General features: G+C 46.8%; 1 non-coding gene across 1 annotated transcript; it reads left to right on the top strand.

Annotated features, from left to right (window-relative positions):
- Positions 1-13390: 13390 nt before the first annotated feature.
- TRNAC-GCA (transfer RNA cysteine (anticodon GCA)) lies at positions 13391-13463 on the top strand. Its single transcript has one exon. It is a non-coding gene; the product is annotated as a tRNA-Cys (tRNA).
- Positions 13464-15324: the final 1861 nt, after the last annotated feature.

Raw genomic sequence — 15324 nt, forward strand, 5'->3', positions numbered from 1 at the left:
GAGCACAGCCCACGTTTTTCCCTCTGGTCCCTTAGTTCTGAGGTTTTCCCTTGGCACCGGGCACATGGCCCAAACGTCCAGTCCTAGGCCTTTCAGCAAGGTCATACTGCTCTTCACCCAATATTTCTAGTTCACTTCCCCTGACGGATGCGGCTGGATTGTGCTTCCTGGCCTTTTCTGCCTGGATTGGACATTGTGATGTGTTCTGGCCAATGAGTTGTCATTTCTGAGCTAAGCATTTAATTGGGGCCTTTCAAAGATTTCTTTCCCTTTACCATGGTGACCGGCAATATTGGAGAAGGTGATTATTCTATTAGCCTCTATCCTGGTGACCTCGAATAGGTCTCCTAGCCAACTTCTGATGAGCACGTAGCACAAGCGTGAAACGAGCCGTTACTGTAATAAGCCCCATGACTTTGGGTTTCGCAGTTACTGCAGCAGACCCCGGCCCATCCTGACCCGTACCAGGGCTTGGCAGAAGTTGGCTGGGCATCAGGGAAGATGTCCTTGACTCCAGGTGGTGTCTGTTCAAGCTTGATGCCTCTCACACATGCCTTTCTCACACTCAAGGGAAAGAAGGTGCCAAGAGCTTGCACAGAGAACCTGCCCTGCAGCCCTCAGAGCTGGAGAACCAGCGTTGGCTCTGGGCTTCCTCTATGGGGCGGGCACTGGGTTCTTTCTAGAATCGCTCAGGAGGAGCCACAGGGGGCTCTGAGGGGCCACCTCCTTTCCAGCTCTTCTGCGGGGAGGCTCTGCCTGTCTCTAGGACCGGCTGGCTGTGGACCAGCCCTTCACAGACATTCACGCCGTGGCACTCGAGGAGGGAGCCAAGACTGTGCCTGCCTTGTGGGCCGGCCACTGCGTGAAATGGCCCTCCGCAAACTGGAAGTTGTGTTGAGTCGTCATACTTTAATGATGCACAGAAATCTTGTAGCCCTTTTGTGACACGTCCATGCCTGTTTGAATTTTGAAAGATTGCATGCTTATGAACTGCTAAAAAGGGTTGATGACTTGATACTTCAAGTCCCTCTCTTGCTCCCATTTGCCTCATCTCTCTTGGCCTCTGTCGGGGGGGGGGGGGGGTGTCTCTGCCTCAGTCTGAGAAGCACAGCTCCAGGGAGGCTCAGTTTCCACCGTGGTGACATCACCCTCAGCCATCGGGAAGCTCCCGATGTGGCTTTAGAGAGTCTGGGGCAAGGTGGGTGTGTGGCAAAATGTGGGAGCCGTTTCAGTGCCCTGGCATTCACGATGGCCCTTCATGCTTTCTAGAATCTTCCATAGCCTCCGCTATTCTGATATGCTGCCTGACAACAGCCTAGACAGGGACCCACCCAGGCCTCTGCATCATCCGTGAGATCAGAGCTTTGAGCCTCAGGGATGAAAAATTGAACCTTCCAGGCTTCCTCGCAGAGGCAAAGGCTCTGGGCCTGGACTCCCCCTGGGGGGCAAAAGTGAGGTCACTTTGAGCCAGTAAAGTTGAGAAACACAGCAAAAAATCTAGGTGGGTCTTACTTTAAGCAAACTCCAAATGTGGAAAAATCCAGACGTATGAAACAAGCATCAGGGCTTTTAGATGTTTTTTAAAGAATTCAAAATATTGAATTTCAGTTAGTGAAGTGATTGGATTTTCCCATAACTAAGTCCCCCCTCCCACCCCAGCTTTTGAAAATTGTGTTTTAGTTTAAAATAAAATTAGATTTCTCACCATGTACTTTCAGGAATACTTACTGTTCAGAACACGGCCAACCCCAGCAACGACACTGTTAATTATAACAGAAACAAGCTTATTACTCAGATTCTGACTCATGTTTACAAGAGATGTTGACGTTTTATAAGGCCGACCCTTGAGTCATCAATTTTTGATGACCTGGCGATGACTATATTCCTTTCTGGAGGGACGCCTGTCACGTCAAAGCCTAGTCAGATGAAATTAGGAGTAGTTTATAGGGACACTGAGTCCTTTCTAGCTTGGCGAGGGACAAAACCTACTCAGTAGAAATTAGTCAACAAGCCCATACTGAGCATCTGCAAGTCCTCAGCCTGGTGTTGAGCATGGAGTGTGTGCAATCGAAGCGGCCATATTTTCTAAAAAAAACACCCCAGGGTTTTTGGTATAACAAAGAATTTTTATGTCACGTTCTGGTGCTGAGAGATTGTCTGGGAGATGTAATTTGGACTCCCCCAAATAGAAAAATCTAGGACAATTTATAGGTTTCTCTGGATAAAAGAGAATATCTGAAATGACATTTGCCCCAGGAGAGCAAGCACACAAGGCCGTTAGTTGGACAGACACTGGTGAGGGTTAAACATGATGTTGACAGATGCCGCTGCTGCTGCAAAAGGAGCTGGATGCCGAGTGGGAGAGGCACCTGAGAGATCCCAGCAGGGAGACAAGGGGATGGCTGTGCAAACAACATGCAGTCGCATGCAGGAGTTCTAGGTCTTTCCTGGGGGTCACGGTGGCTTTTCGACACATGCAGCTTGAGTGAAGCACTGCAGTGGGTATTTGCTAGGCAGACGAGGTGTGGGGGGCGAGGAACAGTCCAGACAAGGATCAGACTATCTGAAGCATAAGCAATGGAAATTTCAGGACTCTTCTACATAACGCACAGCAATTAGAACGTTCTTTGAAACAAATGATGATGAACACAGAACGCATGTAACACCGGCGTGACACCTCACGTCACACTTAATGGACCTTTAACGCCTTCCACTCTCATACTGGAAAAGGAGGAGAGGCTGAACAATCTGCAATAGAAGTAGCCACGTCAAGAAATCAGGAAAAGAACCACAGATTAAATCCAAAGAATGTAGAAGGAAGGAGATGATGAAGATAAGAACAGAGAGCAAGTGCTCAGTGACCCCATCGACAAAGCCCAAGTCGGTGAAAAAACCAACAAAATTGGTGAGCCCTTGGCAAGACTGTCGAGAGAAAAGGAGAGAAGGCACAGGTAGGGACATGAAGCATGCTCCGTGACAGAGCCTTCAGAGCCTGGAGACATCGAAGGGATAAAAGAAGAATATTGTGAACAGCTCGATGCCAAGGAGTCCCAAAAGTTAGATATAATTTTCAAGGAAAATATCGAATCCCTTGAAAAACAACTTTCTCTCTTTCTTTTCTTTTTCTTTCTTTCTTTTTTCTTTTCTTTTCTTTTCTTTTTTTTTTTTTTTTTTTGTTGTTGTTGTTGGTGGTGGTGGTCTTTATAAGGCCACACATGTAGCATATGGAAGTTCCTAGGCTATGGGTCAAATCGGAGCTGCATGCAACTGCCAGATCCAAGCCACGTCTGCGACCTACACCACAGCTCACAGCAACACCGGATCCTTAACCCACTGAGCAAGGCCAGGGATCAAACCTGCGTCCTCATGGATGCTAGTCAGGTTCATTACTGCTGAGCCACAATGGGAACTCCTGAAAAACATAATTTCTTGTAACTGACCAAGAAGAAACAGACACTTGAGTTCTTTTTGTATCTATTAAATAGACTCCGTGCCAGTAACCCTTCTCAGGAGGAAAGCTCAAGGCTTGGATGATTTCACTGGTGAAATCTTCCAAATACGGAAGGAAGAACTAATACAAATCTTATATACAATTTATCAGAGAATTAGAAAAATAAGGAATTCTTTCCAAGATATTTTATGAGCCCGGTGTGATTGATATTAAAACCCAAGAGCTCCCTGCTGGCTCAGCAAGTCAAGGATCTGGCATTGCCACTGTTGTGACATTGGTTTGATCCCTGGCCAGGGAAATTCCTCATGACCCTAAAGCAAGACAAGAAAAACAACAACAACCTGGAAAGACAAGAGGAATAATATAGGTCAATCTCTCTTGTCAACTAGAGGATTCCAATAATAACTTTTTTCAAAAAGTCCTTTTTGGCTACCCCGCATTAGGTGGCATTCCCTGGCCAGGAAGCATATTTGAGCTGTAATTGCAACCTATGCCAAAGGTGCAGCAATACAGGGTCCTTCAACCCACCGCACTAGGCCAGGGATGGAACCTGCATCCCAGAGCTCCAGAGAAGCTCTTTTTTTTTTTTTTTTTGTCCTTTTAGGACCCTACCTGTGGCATATGGAGGTTCCCAGGCTAGGGGTCCAATCGGAGCTGTAGCTGCCGGCTACACCAGAGCTCACGGCAACGCTGGATCCTCAGCCCACTGAGTGAGGCCAGGGATCGAACCCGTGTTCTCATGGATGCTGGTCGGGTTTGTTAACTGCTGAGCCATGATGGGAACTCCCAGAGATGCTCTTGATCCCTGCTGGGCCACAGTGGGAACTCCCCAACAATATCTAAGAGGATAAAACATTAAGACCAATCAGATGCAGTCCAGGCATTCAAGGTTGAGTTGACATTTGAAAATCAATTAATACAATTCATCACATCAATAAATTCATCTTAATAGAATGAATAGAATAAAATTCCCAAAAGCATTTGAAAACATCAACATCTATTCATGATTTAAAAAAAAAACAAAACAAAACCAACTCTGAGCCAGCATAGTTTTCTATTGTTGCTGTAACAGTCACAGATTTGGTGGCTTCAAACAACACATGTTTATTATTTTACACTTCTGTGGCCGGAAGTTCAACATCAGTTTCACTGAGCCAAAATCTATGTGTCCGGAGTGATGCCCTCCCTCCAGGGCCCCTACAGGAAATCTCTTCCTCGCCTCTGCCAGCTTCCAGAAGCTGCCAGCATTCCTCGGTTTGTGGCTGCATCACTCCAGTCTTGAGCTCCGTGTCCTACTGCCGCCTCCTCTTTTGTCTGTGTCAGATCTTCCTCTGCCTCTCTCTTATTGGACACCTGTGTGACAGCATGGAGGGCCGCCCATGATAATCTCCCAGCTCAAGATCCTTTCCCATCTTCAAAGACCCTTTCCCCCTGTGAGGTACACAGGTTTCAGGGATTACAATGTTTTTTGTTTTTGTTTTTTAGGACCACACCCGGGCATATGGAAGTTCCCAGGCTAGGGGTCAAATTGGAGCTATAGCTGCTGGCCCACACCACAGCCATAGCAACACAGGATCCTTGACCCACTGAGCGAGGAAAGGGATCGAACCCACATCCTCATGGATGCTGGTCAGATTCATTTCCACTGTGCAACAGCAGGGACTGCAGAGATTACAATTTGTTATCTTTGGGAGATGTTATTCAGCCTTCCTAAAGAAGGCAGCATTATCCATCTATAAAGGGTGTTAGAAAACTTCTGTAGTAAACATCACATTTTTAAAAATTAAAGTATAGTTGATTTACAATGTTGTACCAATTTCTGCTGCACAGCAAAGTGACTCAGTCATACATATATACACACATTCCCTTTCTTGTGGTATCTTCCATCATGTTCTAGTCCAGGAGGCTGGATGTAGTTCCCTGTGCTATAGAGTAGCACCTCATTGCTTATCCATTCTAAAGGTAACAATTGGCATCTACTAACCCCAAACTCCCCCTCCCTCCCCCTTGGCAACCACAAGTCTGTTCCTTGTGTCTGTTCTGCAATAGGTTCATAGTTTAGATTCCGCATAGAAGTGATCTCATGTGGGGTTTTTTAGATTCCACATAGAAGTAATCTTACATGGGATTTGTCTTTCTCTTTCTGACTTACGTCACTTGGTATGAGAGTCTCTAGATGCATCCATGTTGCTGCAAATGGCATTTTCTGTTCTTGTTCATGGCTGAGTAGTATTCCATTTATATGTATACCCATCTTCTTAATCCATTCATCTGTTGATGGACGTTTAGGTTGTTTCCATGTCTTGGCTATCGTGACTAGTGCTGCAATGAACATAGGGTTGTGTGTATTTTTTTGAATGAATGTTTTGTCTCAATATATCCCCAGGAGTGTCATTGCTGGGTCATATGGTAGATCTATGTATAGTTTTCTGAGGAACCTCCATACTGTTCTCCATAGTGGTTGTACCAATTTACATTCCCACCAACAGTGCAGGAGGGTTCCCTTTTCTCCACACCCTCTCCAGGATTTATAAACTTACTAATGATGGCCATTCTGACCGGTGTGAGGTGGTACCTCATTGTAGTTTTGATTTGAGTTTCTCTGATAATTAGTGATGTTGAGCATTTTTTTCAGGTGCCTGCTGGCCATCTGTCTGTATGTCTTCTTTGGAAGGATGCATCACATTTAATGAGGAGATACCGGAAGATTTTCCTTTGGGATTGGGAAAAAGGCAGTGACAACCCTAACCACATCTATTCGATGATGTTTCCAAGGTCGTGGCTAGTGTGATAAGGAGAGAGAAAGGAATTAAAGTCACAAATGATTTAAAAAAGGAAGAAATAACATCGTCACTACTCACAGGTATTATTAGGTGTGCAGAAAATCCAAAACTGTACAGATGAACAACTAACATCGGCAGATAATTACATGTCACTTGATAGAAGGTTAAAATATTTTAAAAATTATTTTTCTATAAGATAGAAATTTAAGAGTTAGAAAATGTTGGAACAATTCTATTTACAGTAATATAAAAACTACTGAGAAATAAAGATATATACATACATCTCTTTATGAAACACTGTAGATTATCACTGAGAAAAATTAAAAGACCTAAAAAATGGTGGATATACTAAGTTAATAGAATGAAGAACTAAATACAGTAACAATGCCAGTTCTTCTCTCATCTTTATCTATAGACTCAGCAAGTCCACATAATTTTTCTGTGGATATTTATACGCTGATTCTAAAATTTGTATGGACATTCAAAAGACCAGGAACAGCAAGACATGTAGGAACAGCAAAGAGAATAAAGTTGGAGGGATTGCACTACCTGATACACCATGTACCTCGGATTCGACCCCCAGCCTGTTGAATCAGAACTACAACTACTGGCCTATACCACAGTCCCAGCAACCCGGGATCCGAGCCTCAGCACCACAGCTCACGGGCAACCCTGGATCCTTAACCCACTGAGTGAGGCCGGGGATGGAACCCGCATCCTCATGGATCCTAGTCGGGTTTGTTAACCGCTGCGCTGCAACGGGAACTTCTGGTTTGTTACATTATGGATGAAGTTGAATTTGATTAATCAATTTAAGTGGTGTTTGACAGATTTTCTATATTCTGTTCCTTAATAATTTTCATTCAACAAATTTAGCATACATCAATGATTCTTTTTTTTTTGTCTTTTTAGGGCCGCATTCCCGGCATATGGAGGTTCCCAGGCCATGGGTCGAATGGGAGCTGTAGCTGCCGGCCTATACCACAGCCACAGCAATGCAGGATCCAAGCCATGTCTGAGACCTACACCACAGCTCAGGGCAATGCGGGATCTTTAACCCACTGAGTGAGGCCAGGGATAGAACCCTCAACCTCACGGTCCCTAGTCAAATCCGTTAACCGCTGAGCCGTGGCGGGAACTCCAACATTCATCAATGATTCTTATCTAAGTCAGTTTTTACAATGATGGTTATAAAACGATTGTTTCATATTTCTATCCTTCTTTTAACATTTATAGTTTGACTTTTCTGTAAAGATTTCGTAAACTGGTCCTTTCTCTACCTAAAATGAAAAAAAAAACCCAAACAAACAACTTACTACCCTGGATTCATGGATCATCTCATGAGCTATAATACATTCCTCTTTTGGTTTTGATGCTCAAATTGTCCCAGATTTAGCTAGTGGTGAGCCTCTTCAAGCTGGCCCTGTTCTGTTGAATGACCCATCAGTTTTTGAGCACTTACATTCTTTCTGGCACAAAATATTCCATAGTTTATCTTTTAGGTTTCTTGTCCAGCCCTGGAATCAGCCAAACCTCTTGTTCTTTTAAATGGTTATTTTAAAACCACGATATGGGCATAAGGAGTGCTCATTGCAACTGAGTTTCTAGCACTTTTTCTGAGGGCAGAGTTACGTGTGTGTGTGTGTGTGTGTGTGTGTGTGTGTATTCACAAGCTACTTACAATTCCAGTCCAACTCCACAGTTCTTCCTTGCCTATCTCCGTTCCAAATTGATATCTCCTTTCTCCCACAATTAGAAATAAGGTTTTCCTAACCATCAATATATTTACTCATCTGCTGAAAATCATAGGTTCGGCAGGTGACACCCAAGTGACTTTCTAGGTCAAGTTTAGTACCTCTTTCTCCCTTAGAATATTTATCACTGAAGGCGTTTCCTTCTTTGTGGTCATGTTATCAATGCAATATACCATAAGATTTGGAGGTTATTTATATTTATTTTCAGGTTCATCTCTTTGTACTTGAGTTATTTTTTTGGAAATGGAAGACATTAAAATGATATAAAAGTCGAGGCTATCTAAAAATGTACACGCAGGGAAGACCAATTCCCTACTCCATCCCTTCTCTTTCTCTGTCTCTCTCTCTCTCTTTTTTTTTTGCTTTTTTAGGGCAGCACCTGCAACATATGGAAGTTCCCAAGTTAGGGGTCCAATTGGAGCTGCAGCTGCCAGTCTACAACACAGCCACAGCAACACCAGATCCAAGCTGCCTCTACAACCTACGCCGCAACTCCAGATCCTTAACCCACCGAGCAGGGCTGGGATCGAACCCACATCCTCACGGATAATAGTTGGGCCCGTTTCTGCTGAGGCACAACAGGAACTCCCGTCCCTTATATCTCTTTCCATCCACCTCTGCCTAATGTTCTATTTCTTGATCTGGATGTGAGATTACACAGGTGTATTTTTTTTTTTATTCATCAAGATGAACACCTATGATCGATGCATTTTTTTTTGTCTTTTTGCTATTTCTTGGGCTGTTCCCAGGCTAGGGGTCCAATCAGAGCTGTAGCCGCTGGCCTACGCCAGAGCCACAGCAATGCGGGATCCGAGCTGCGTCTGCAACCTACACCACAGCTCACGGCAACACTGGATCGTTAACCCACTGAGCAAGGGCAGGGACCGAACCCACAACCTCATGGTTCCTAGTCGGATTCGTTAACCCCTGAGCCACGATGGGAACTCCATGATTGATGCATTTTTGTACATTTCATACATGAGCGAAAAAGTGAGAAAAAAACCCTGTGAGATGTGCCAGTCAGTATTCATCAGAGAAGCAGAATCACTGCATGTATTATCGAACAAAGGAATTGTTATGCAAATAAGACTACATGATGTTATCATGAGCTGGGAGAAGTAACAGTCCAGAAGGGGGAGTTGGAGGATCAAAGAACAGTCACTTCTGAGCCTTCCTAAAGCAAGACAAGGTGGAAAAGTCAGAGAAGCCAGGAAATCTGTGCTTGGGCAGCCAAGCACATCCCACCCCTGGAGTGAGGTCATGAAGACACTGGTGAAAAAGTTGATAGAAAATTACCACTTCTGGGAGTTCCCGTTGTGGCGCAGTGGTTAACGAATCCGACTAGGAACCATGAGGTTGCGGGTTCGATCTCTGGCCTTGCTCAGCGGGTTGAGGACCTGGCATTGCCGTGAGCTGTGGTGTAAGTTGCAGATGTGGCTCGGATCCCGTGTTGCTGTGGCTCTGGCGTAGGCCGGCGGCTACAGCTCCGATTGGACCCCCAGCCTGGGAACCTCAGTATGCTGTGGGAGCGGCTCTAGAAAAGGCAAAAAGACAAAAAAAGAAAAGAAAAGAAAATTACCACTTCTGCTAGCAACTGCTTCTGTAGGTCCTCAGCCAGATATCTGGTGATGGGACTGGGGCTACTGTTGATGGACAGGCAGTTGGGAAGAGAAGCTGGACACAACAGGGGAGAGCCCGGATAGGCTGGCATCTGTGGGTGTCTGTGTCTGTCTGTCACAGCACCTAACCACAACAATGAAGGGCTCTGCCACTTCGTTCCACTTCCCAAATAGCATGTGGATGCTGATTTTGGTCAACCTTAACTTGAACTTGTTTGAGAAAAATGACCCTGGAAAAGTGGTTCCAGCTATACCAAACATTGCTGAGGGTGCTCCCTAGTCATTAGAGAAAAGCAAACTAAAACCACAACGAGATTAAAATCACCTAATATAATTACACACCTGTTTGAATAACTAAAGCTAAAAAGAGAGACCATACCTTTTTTTTTTTTTTTTGTCTTTTTAGGACTGCATCCTCGGCACACGGAGGTTCCCAGGCTGGGGTCGAATCAGAGCTGTAGCCACCAGCCTATGCCACAGGCACAGCAACACGGGATCCGAGCCAGGTCTGCAACCTTCACCACAGCTCACAGCATTGCCAGATCCTTAACCCACTGAGCGAGGCCAGGGATAGAACCTGCGTCCTCCTGAATGCCAGTTGGGTTCGTTAACTGCTGAGCCACGATGGGAACTCCAGGTCTTATCAATTGTTGACAAGGATATGGAGCATCTGCAGGGGGAATACACTCTTGGTTGACTGTAAAATGTTACAATCGCTTTGATTCAGCTGATCTACTCACAGGTGTTTAACCAAAAGAAGCGAAAGCATATATCCAAAAATCTGTATGTGAGTGTCATAGCAGCTTTATTAGCAAAGCCAAACACTGGAAATCAAACAAATGACCATAAACAGGTGAATAGCGGGTGGGTACACAAAACTGAACAGAGAGAGCACTACCGAGCAATAAAAAGAAATGATACATATGCAACAATATGGACGAATCTGAAAACAGGCTGAGTGAAAGAAGGCAGAGGAAAAGAGTGCGTGATGTCTCATTCCATTTTTATAACCAACAAGAAAATGCGAAGTGATCTATGATGACAAAAGCAGACCAGAACGTGCTTTGTTCTGCCCGCTCTTGTCAGGGGACCCCAGCCATGATCCTCCACCTGGGTGGCACTGGTTTAAATGCCCAAACTTTTGTTTGGCAGGCCTAGAACCAGCCTTATTTTCAGGACTTCTCTGGGAGACCAGCCTTCTGTGTTCCCAGGGTACCAGCACCAGCTGGGCAGCGCTCTTGCCCCACAAGCTGGAGTCCCAACACGTTAGAGGGCCCCCCTCCAAGCCTCCTGCAACCTCTTCAGTTATTCTCTTAGCACTAGGGCAGCTGCTTCCTGGTTATTATCTCTGCGCTGTCTCGAGGCTCTCTTTCTGCTGTGTTACTTCTTCTAAACCTAGTTAACCAATCGCCTGTATTACATTCTCTCTGCTGAACAGCCTAGAGTGCTTTCTGTTTTCCGACTATTCCTGGGCTGACATAACGATTGACATCCGTCTTCTGATCTATGACTCTCCCTTTCGCTTTCTTTCTGGAGACTCTCAGTACACAGAAATTCCTACCGTCAACAAACTAGAATCGACCAATCCTTTTCTTCATCGTATTTACGTACGTCTTAATTAAGCAATCCTTCTCTTACTCCAAGGTCATAAGGGTTTTCTCTTACTTTTTCTTTTAAAAGTTTGCAGATTGGTCTCTTATACTTAAGTCTTAAATCCTTCCAGAATTTACTTTGTGTATGGCCATCCAATTGTCTTAGCACCATTTATCAAAAAATCTGCTCTTTCTCCATTGTGCTACAATGCCAGCTCTCTCGTTTATCAGTTTCTCTCTATGGAGAGGTCCATTTCTGGTCCGATTCTGCTCTATTGGTCTTGTGTGTCTATCCTCGTGCCAATACAACACCATCTTACCGATTTTATGTCTTCACATCTGATAGCACTAGTTTCTTTGTCCAGCTCTTGTTCTTCAGGAAAACACTAGCTATTCCCAGCTCTTCCTTTTCCTACATAACTTTTCTTTTTGGCCGGTACTTGCAGCAGGCGGAAGTTGCTGTGTCAGGGATTGAACCTGTGCCCCAGTAGTGACAACACTGGGTCCTCAACCACTAAGCCACCAGGGGACTCCTCCCACATAACTTTTTGCGTTAGCCTGTCAAAGACGATAAAAATCCTAACTGGGATTTTGACTGGAGTTGCGTTAAATCTCTAGGCCAGTCCGGGAGCATCGACACTGCTGTGAAGTTGTTAGTTTGGGGGACCATCTAAAACGGAGCGTGCCCTTCACTTACGTCCCCTTCAACGTCTCTCAGGGAAGCTTTAACATGTTTTATTATTATTATTTTTGTCTTTTTTAGGGCGCTCCCGTGGCATGTGGAGATTCCCAGGCTAGGGGTCAAGTCGGAGCTGCAGCTGCCGGCCTCCACCACAGCCACAGCCGCAGGGGATCAGAACCGCCTCTGCGACCTACACCGCAGCTCACGGCAACGCCGGGCACTTCACCGGCTGAGCAGGGCCAGGGCTCAGAACCATGTCCTCGTGGGTGCCAGTCGGGTTCGTGACCGCCGAGCCACGACGGGAACTCCAAACAAGGGAAACTTTAATCGAGCATTTCTCCGATTCCTTCCTGGCTTTTCTTACTTTTCAGCAAGAGAGGGGAACATTTCAAAGGGAGCCAGAAGACCCGTGAGGGAGAATGACCGTGAGAGAGCGTCTTGAGCTGTGAACTGGCTCACCTCCGGGAGGAAGGGCTCCAACCCAAACGCGGGAGAACGTACTCGCACAGTGTACTCGCACAGCAGCAGTGTTCATGTGGCTGGTGGTACCTGAGATAATTTGCATTTACCCCAGACAAAAATGTCTTTGCTAGTTTTTCTCTCTTTCCTTCCATCCAACAAATAGTTACTGCAAACCAACTTTCATGCTTAGGGTTGGGCTAGACACTGTAGAAAGATACAGAGAGTGTAAAAAAATCACTGCATTAAATTGAGGGGTGATGGCGGCTACGCCCCCTTTGGCTGGGTTCCCTTCACAGGCCCCTGTGCGTTCCGAGCTTCGGTCTCCTGGACGTGGACGTAGCAGGCATTCTCACCACCTCTGGGGGAAGGCCTTTCCTCTACACTTTTGGGGTCTTCGGGGCCTTTAGACCTTGGGGATAGCGTTGGCCAGGGGCCAGGTTCACCGTGCTGTGCCTCGGGCCAGGGTTCATCCAGCATAGAGTCTCCGGTCCTGTTTCTCAGGGAGGGCCCTGGTTCTTCAGCTGCGCTGACCCTCTGGTTTGAGGTCCCCCTGAGACTGCTGGGGAGGCTCTCCAGGCCCCAGGACGGGGCTCGTCACCTCTTAGGCAAAAAATTCAAATAATTTGTCTGGATTCAGTCAAAACCCTTCTCAAAGCCAAGGACAAGTGGGGCAATGGACCCCCAGACCATCCACCAGGGCAGGGGTTTGGCGGGGGAGGAAGAGAGGGCTGAGGACAAGCTTAAGGGGCTTGCTGAGGAGAGGAAGGAAAGAAGGGGGTGGTCCAGCTCTTAGCAATGATTTTTTTTTTTTTCCAGCAGGTAACTTCAAAGTGGTACTGGGAAAAACAAGACTACAAGAAGGTTTTTAGGGGCCAAAGTTGGGACGGGATTTATGTGGAAGAAGAGGGCCAAAAGGTGCTCATTTTCTGGAAGGCAAAATTCCCATCTCTCCAGAACTTTCTGAGAATCGTAGAAACGTCAGTGCACAGTGGGTGTGGGCATTTCAACACAGGTGAAGGGGTATTTGTTAGACACTATACCTTGCAAGGGGGTATAGCTCAGGGGTAGGGCATTTGACTGCAGATCCAAGAGGTCCCTGGTTCAAATCCAGGTGCCCCCTGAAGGTCTCACACCAAATGGCCCCTTCAGGTTGGCTTTTCTCACTGCTGAGATTGAGAGGACAACCAGTAGCTGGCGGAGGTGGGGGTAGAAAGGAAACTGGTCCCCCTCATCTCCTAGGCTGGGGCAATGGAAAGTCCCAGAACCAGAAATGTGGTTCTAGCCAAGACCATGCCAAGGCCTTACGTCATAGCTCAGCTGGGCACTGTAGCTACCCTGCAGCTGCTGCGGGACTACAAATATTCCCGTTCCCTAGGCCCCTCCCTAGGGATTCAGAGTTTGTTAAGCCTGGGAAGTTTTACTTTTCAAAGCACTCTTTCTTTTTTTTTTTTCCATCCACCCACATTACAGAAACAGGAGATGATTTTCCTGGGTGCCGCGTTTGGCCAAAGTTCTGGATCATTCTAAAAGCTCTTCTAGGAGAACACTGGTGGCTTTAGGTGACTTGCCTTGAACTGGGGGGAGGGGAAGCTGCAGGGTTGCCAGGTGGGAAGGGTCAGGGCTTAGGGGAAGGAGAAAATGAGAGAGAAGGGGTTTAGTTTGCAGTGGAGCTGTCCTCCTGGGCTGATGATAAACAAACAGAAGTACTGATGAGGCCACACGGGTGCTTATCAGACAATGATCACAAGGGAGGGGGCCTGTGTGTTTGAACCACACCGACCCCATTTTGTCAGCTCCGTCTCTTGCCCCTCCCCTTCTGCAAGACAGCTTTAGCCTTGTCACCAGGAATGCACCCCAGACAGACCAGTGTCCATCAACCTCTTCCCTTGTCTGCCTCTGAAAGGCACACTGGAAGAATATGCCTTTTGCTGACAGATGGTTAATGACTTGCAAGGGTTAATGGTCATGAGACCCCACAGGGGAGGCAAAAACCTCGGCTGCCATCCGTGCAGACATGCTTCTCCCGCAGCTTCTGTCTTTGGCTGTGGCCCCTTTAGATGCCCCTGGACCCCACTGACAGCACAGAGTGCAGCTGTGAAGGCCTCCGAATCGCAGCCGGCCAGCCCCGCCTGTGGTCTCATCCACAATAAACTTCATACAGCTACTCTACGGAGTTGCCTGCTTTGTTGTTCACTCTTAAAGTTCCTTCTCCGTTTGGAGGACTTTTCTCAATATCTCCACCCCTCAGTACCCCTTTCAGTTCTCTGCAGATTGAAGAAATGCCTTTTCACCTCTGGGTCCTGTGGAATTGAGTCTTCCTAGGACAGAAGAGAGCTTCGATAGTTTAGAGCTTTTGCTAGAAAAAGCCTCTCTAGCTTCTTCTTGCAGCCCCAGTGAATTTCTCCAGGGCTGACCCGACCCCCACTCCCAGTGATGCTTATTCTCAGAGACTTGCTGATGCCGCCCTTCATGTGGGCATTGTCCCACCCCTGCCACACACAGGCATCAGCATGGGGGGAATGGGAGCTTCGACGCCTCCTGTGTGCTCCCCCACTACCGAGCACAGGGCTGTGCTTGCCGAAGGGCTGCAGGGGCTCCGTCTTGAGCTGCCTCCGCGCAGAGAGAAGGGAGTTGACTGCGGGGACTGCCTGCTACCTGCTAGGGCTGCAAGCGTTTGAGCAGTGCGGCTGCAAGCAGGAGGCTGTGTGGGACTACCTCCCTGCCCCTGCCTTCACACAGGGACCTCTGTCACCTGCCTTGAACAGGGACACTGGAAATGTACCCTGGAGTCTGCTTCCTGTCTAAGCAGCAGAGACTCACAGAGCTCTCAGGCGTGAGCGAGCTTCGAGCTGTTTTCTCAGTAAGATAGGTGATCAGCTTTAGAGAGTCTTCCAGCGATGACCAGGGAATGTTGGAGGAAGTCTGGCAAAGGCAGTGGTTTCTGTACTACTGGGTGCTGTCATTCTTTGTGGTGGCATCTA

Source organism: Phacochoerus africanus, chromosome 16 (assembly GCF_016906955.1).
Source record: "Phacochoerus africanus isolate WHEZ1 chromosome 16, ROS_Pafr_v1, whole genome shotgun sequence".
NCBI lineage: Eukaryota > Metazoa > Chordata > Mammalia > Artiodactyla > Suidae > Phacochoerus > Phacochoerus africanus.